A 6,811-nucleotide genomic window follows, 5' to 3' on the forward strand; every position below is an offset into this window, starting at 1 on the left:
TGACATACAGTGTTTACAAGTAAAAATATTTTATTCTGAATTATATCTGGTATAAAGAATTGCAGCCATTGTGTTTCCGTTTTCTGGAGTATGTTCTTACATGTAAACATTTTGCTTATCTGGTATAAAGGACTGCAGCTTTGTTACTATGTTCACGCTTAGATTGTCCATTTGTACTTGAACATATTAATATAAACAGAGTATTCTCCCTTAATACTGTTACTTTTTCGTGCACGCAGGCGCGGATCCAAGGACGGACGTGCCGGACATACGCCCCCAAGAATTGAAAAAAAATGTGCGTAAAATCTTGGTTTTTAACAATTTGTACCCACAAAATTTTCTAATTTCTAAAAATTGTATGTACGCCCCCCCCCCCCCCAAATTGAGATCCTGTATCCGCCTCTGACACGATCGCTACTTCTTGTCCTTCCATGCACAAGGCGGTGAGAAAAGTAAATTGCAAAGAACTTAAATTCAAATTCAAATTCATTTTTTATTAATCCAATTATGGTTATTCAGGGAACATTTACATTCAACATTAATATCTATCAGATGAAATTACACAATAATACAATAGGTAGATATAACGCGTTGTATATTATTCATGTAGCTCAATACATGCAGTCTAGGCGAGATGAGATATCTTACAATTAAGAAAATTGGGTGTTTTAAGTTGTGAAAATTCTAACATTAAATTTGTCCAGTGACAAGGTGCAGAATTCTAGCTGTCTTGGATAGTCATAATAGTTTTCTTATTTTTCTTTTCTGGTTTAATCAAAGGACTTTTGTGAGAGTGTTGTCGGTCCACAATGGACATCATGGGTGGGGCTCAAGGATATACATGAGTCACTAGAACCATCACATTCCTCCTCGTGTCCTATGTCGACCAGTAATAATACAAAACAACATAGAACTGTAAACGTATGTTGTTAAAGGTATATGACATTGAGTATTTACGGTCTACAGAGGACATCAAGGGACGGTTCTAGGATATGAATCATTCGTCAGAATCATACTACGACATTGCATTCCTCCTCGTGTCCAGTGTAGACCAACTTTAAATACGACATGTCTACCTATTGGTTGGTTGTATTGGCTGTCCGCAAAAACGTAACACGTCCGAAAAATTAGAGTTACCGGCAACACTTAGAAATGCTATTCAAGAGATTTCAGAAAAGGGTTCTGTGCAACATTTTTTTCTATAATAGACCATACACGTATTTTAGTCGTGACTATCTCGCACATGTTTAAGTTTAGTTTAGATAATCCTGACGCCGATCCGTATTTTTTTCCAACGCCCACCCTTATCTAGTCGCCTCGATAAAAACTATATTTATTCAGTTGTGTAATGAATACTAGCATATAAAGAAAAAAAACAGCTTACTTGTTTAACGGGAAGTCCTAAGCCATATCCGTACAAGTGTTATAAATCCATGGTAACAGATCAATGACAATGCCTCGTAATCAAACAAATAGTAATGGCCAACACAAGGAAATTTGTGGTGGGGTTAATCTTGTTTTATAAAGCAATAACCTACCCCTTTAATACGTATGAGGTTAAAAATGAATCGAAACAACAAACACACAGTACAATTTACCCAATACTACTTTCAATTCTCCTTCATTGAACCTCAACATACAACATATAGACAGAATGAGATATCCAGTTAAGTTTGTTCGCAGTTACTAAAATCAAGCTCAGAGCATATTAAAGAGTGACGAAACCATCAAAACTACCAGGAAAAGGATCGGTCACTACAGTTCAAGTGGCCTTAGTTTGGTGTAACATGACCAAGAAAGAATACTGTACTGTAACACCAATTAACGACTTATTTTTACGTAATAGTACACCGACACCAAACTCTCCTCCCTAAAACCCATTTGATCAAAATATAAACATCGGCGTCAAGCAGGAGTCCGAAATCTAATCCTACGGATATAATATACATAAATGATATTTCTGTCGAAATATCATGTGGCTGTGATATGTAGTTGCAGAGAAAAATGTCCGCCCTTGGTCCTCGATGACTAAATCCATGATTTCAATCAGGGATTCCGACAGGTGATTGAATGGAAATGCAAAATATGAAGTGCACAAAGGTACCATGTGTATAAATCTTGTTGCATGTCATAAAACAGTGATAAAAAAGAAATATGTATAGAAGAGTAATCAAGAGAACCAAGATTCTAGCGGAAATAAAAGAATGCAATCCAGGGACAAAGACCAGACATGGAAAACAGACAATCACAGCGAAAAGCATAAAGTAACTAAAATAATACATACAAAGTAGCAAAAGTAAATGAGCAACTCGGAATTCACTAAAAACTGTGAGAATGGACCAGGTGCATCGGTAGGTTAAGCGTCCTCTGCTCTTTTGGAAACACCCGACGAGCTGGGGTAGACAAAAGAGGATAGGAAAAATATGACACGTTGAACAAATCAATTTTCATGGAGCAGATGGATACACCGTAACGACCAACGAGGTAATGATGACGACCATAAAACTTCTGTAGTAATGACTTCAATCTTGTAGCAACATAACCCTGATCCAGAAGCCTAATTGTAAGAGGTCTAGCGCGATACAAAAAGTCTGTGTAGTTACGGCAAGCTCTGGCATAACGTATGATTTGTGATATGAAAATTCAATAGGCAAGTGTTGAAGGGATGTTTCCACAGATGAAAGGAAAGTTGACAATTCTGAACGAAAAGTCATCACGTTTTTCGTAAAGTTTGGATAATATTTTTCCTTTACCAGTGACCTGTAAGTGTAGGTCAAGATATGAGGCTGACTTCACAGTGTCTGTAGTATCCTTTATCTCAAGTTCTTTTGGGTAGATGCGATGTATCAAATCCCCGAAACTAGGATTATTTAAAGATAATACGTCATCTATATATCAGAAACTGAGGTTAAAGGATCTAGGTAAATGATATTCTTTCTTTGGGGCCAGATCAGCTATGAAGTCGGCCACATAAGAGTAAAGGAATAGGTCAGCAAGCAGAGGAGCACGACTTGTTCCCATTGGAATGCCGACCGTTTGTTGAAAAACGGGTCTACCACACTCGACAAGTATGTTGTAGATAAAAAATTCCAGCATTTTGAAAACATCTCCTGCTGTTTATTTTGGAGATGATTTGGAATTATTTTTCGACAAAGTATGGGGAATCTCTATCAAGAACTATATATTTGTACCTTGGTGGAGAAACAACAATATACATGTATAATGTTTTTAAGTATGTATTTTAAGTGAGTATGGGAAATAAAAGTATAGTATTGGAAAATCATAGGTTTTAATGATATTATATTCTGACAATAACCTTGAATAAAGGGTCTCCAGAAGAGCTTCCGATTTTTTTTTCAGGAACCACATTGGATTAATACCACTACGGGAGTAACAAGTGTTGTGGTAGGATTGCAGATCCTCTTTGACAGCTGTGAGTATACAAGTTATAAGTTTTGAAAGAGGTTTGGTGGTACATTTTGTAGATCCAGCTATATAACTTGTTTGTACGGTTTCTTGTGGAGTTTAGGAATCCAGTACATAGACGGTAAATTACAATCATCGTCTTTAGTAGAGAAACCCAAAGAGGAAAGCAGGATTTATGGTTTTCTACTATCTCTTCTTTGGAGAGTGTAGTGGCAGCATATAGGTCTTATCACTGCTATTATTTCCTACGTCTACCTCTGATAATAAACATTGGATATAATACGTTTTGTAGACAAACAATGTGGTTTTGGGCTTTGTCTGCTGGTACGACAACATATTTGTCATGTATAGTAGACAATGTTTTTGCTACATCTGGGTCTTTGAATACTAATGTAGCATTGACACGCATTGACCTACTTAAAACTGTCATTCGTTTCAAAATTAAAGACCTCACGGTGTGCAAGTCTAATCTAGTCTAACTAATTAAGTAGCACTCCAGGGAAGAATCATGCAAAATGTGAAACGCCTACATATTTTTATTTTTGATATTTTGTTTAAATTGCCATAGTAAACAGAAATTGACATTCAATTTTTCATATAACCCGTCTTTTTGGAGATAAAAATTACATAGAATGCACTGTAGATTTCAAAATTGAAGAAAATAATTTTGTATATGACACTCAAATACAATAGAATCTATTGAATTTTCAGTATTGATTATCGTCAAAGGGCAGACAGATTGGAATGAATAATTACACATTTCATTATATAGACCCATAAACAACTTAATTTCAAAAATAAAAATATGTCGCCTTTTTTTTGGGGGGGGAGGAGGTATATCATTTTTCAGATTTTGTATGATTCTTACGAAGGGAAAATTCACTTTTTTTGTATTCAAATGCCATAGTCAAAGTTCAGTACTAGGAAACGCTAAACGTCATTCAGATATAAAACCAAAACAGGAGGTACGCAATGACATTTTATGATGAAGTTGTAAAATTTTATAGAACTTCTTTTAACGGTTTCTGAATATTGGTTACCTCTAGGTCGAAGAATGCTGAAGTCCACGTTCTATATTTGAAAACCCCAATATAGTCAGTTTAGATTGAAATGCAATATAAGAACAGGAGGTGCGCAATGGCATCGTGTGATAAAGATGATGCAAGTTTCATTGATTTCCATCCAATAGATTTTAGAGGGGATGAGGATGTAAACGGAGGACGGACAAACGACATCCAACACCCACTTTTTTTAAAATGAGGGTATATATGACAAAAGAAATTTTAAGTATTTTATCAAGTAAGTCTTATTGCTGTGGATATTAAGTAACTGTTTAAGTGTCAGTGTCGTTAAGATAAGAAAAAAAAAATAACACCAGCTTGTAATTTTGCTTTACACCACCAGGATTAAGGAATGCATTTTTCTACTGTTTGATTATTGTAGACTTCCAATATTCACCAAATTGAGGAAAAGACTGAGTAACGAACCATCGATAATATGGTTGTTTGCTACCACCAGACCGATAAGTATTTTAATATAGACTAAAGTAGAACGTGAAAACTTAAAGACAGAGACATGTATTACGTCATCCTCCTAACTCAGGATTTTGAGTCCAGCTTCGCTCCCTAAACCCGCTGACATCACTCATTCATATTTATTTCATATCAGTACAAAATCAGTAATTTCAATTGGATAAAACTTTTACACGTGGTATTAACTAATCTGCAGTATAAAGTTTTACCAGTCGATATCATAATGTGATAATGCCCGGTTACGAATTTAGAGTTGCATCCTCTTATTAAAACGCATTCGTGATCAAGCAGTTGTCAATATAGATATGCAGAAGGCACGAAACCACAATTAATTTTCCCACTGTCTTCTTTATAGCCTTTCTGTAATTTAAAAAAATTCCACCGGCGCAATTCAATTCAGATTTTCAGGGATGTTAATTTGAACCTTCCAACAACTTATATAAAAAATATTTAAAAAATTACCATTATTTTTTCAAATTTTATGCATAAACACAGAGATACCCTAAAAAATGACCCAAAATGGCTTCTGGATGTCACAAACTTGACCTTTTTGACCTCACCAAATCACAACCTAAATGTCAAATTTCTCATTTCAACACATCTACTAAAATAATTTCATTATTCCTCTTCCATTTGAGCACAAAAAGTATGAGAAATTCTGAAAGGAAGTGTTTCTAAAAAAATTTTGAAAAATCCCAAATTATTATAGGAACTATATACAACGAAAAGCTAAGGGCAGATAATTGTGGTCTCGTACCAGAAACACGATTTGCATGGCTTTCTGAAAAAAAAAAATCGGCCCCGTGCAGCTCCGGGTGTCAAAAGAATAGGCCTGCAGCAGCGCTAAGCTTGTCGTAAAAGGCGACTAAATAGTGCTCAGAAACTTAGCCGGGGGCTAGGCGTTCTGCCCACAGAGCAACTGGGATGTGTGCCCCAGGCGGTGGAATGGGGTACCCCTGGCGTCTTACATGCTGGGGTTGTCAGGCTTTAATACGAAAAACCTGACCGCAAACCATTGTGGTGAACCGTGTTGGGAAATATGCCACGTTCCTCGCTCGTTAAAGAACCCTGCTGTGGTATTCGATAGGAGTAGGAACCTTTGCACAGGTGGCTAAATTGTCCGACCCTACCCATCCCTCCTTTTTTCTAGTGGCAATCAAAATTTGTCGACTCTATTATTCTTGTGTCTCATCCCTCTTTTCATTTCATCATCATCATTTCATGTTCATTTTATCATCCATTTCATGTTCATCGCCTGAATATAGCTGAAATATTGCTGCTCGGGCGTTAGAGTCCAACAATCAATCAATCAATCAATCCGAAAAAAAATCGAGGATATAGTTCCTTCATGAAATAAACATAATAGTTTTTGATAAACTGGTCAATATCGTGATATTTAGACTGCCCGTAAGACAGTGGTATTGACTGCGACAGCGATAATGACCTCGCCTACGGCTTGGTCATCATCACGGGCTTAGTCAATACCGCTGTCCTGTGGGCAGTCTAAATAACACGATACTGATCAGTTTATCGATATCTATTTTATAATTAGCGGGTATCGTCCAGCGCCATCTAGTGCGTTGCCTAAATGTATTCCGAATCCAACATCTAAACAAATCACTCGTAATTGAAAGTCTTCGATATAACTTACAAAATGGCTACACATATTTTTTTTCGGTAAAGACTCTAAACAAAATCTACAGTTATAATTTTTGCTCATATTGAATCATTTGTGACATCATACAACTGCCAGTTACTATATTGGATCGTCCATTATCTCGTGTTATTGTTTACCATTCTACTGATATTATATGTTAAATCGATTGGTGCTTCTTACCCGGAGAAGTAACCAA

The sequence above is a fragment of the Perna viridis genome, chromosome 10, assembly GCF_037379345.1.
Source record: "Perna viridis isolate PV_CMFRI_1.1 ecotype Kerala chromosome 10, ASM3737934v1, whole genome shotgun sequence".
NCBI lineage: Eukaryota > Metazoa > Mollusca > Bivalvia > Mytilida > Mytilidae > Perna > Perna viridis.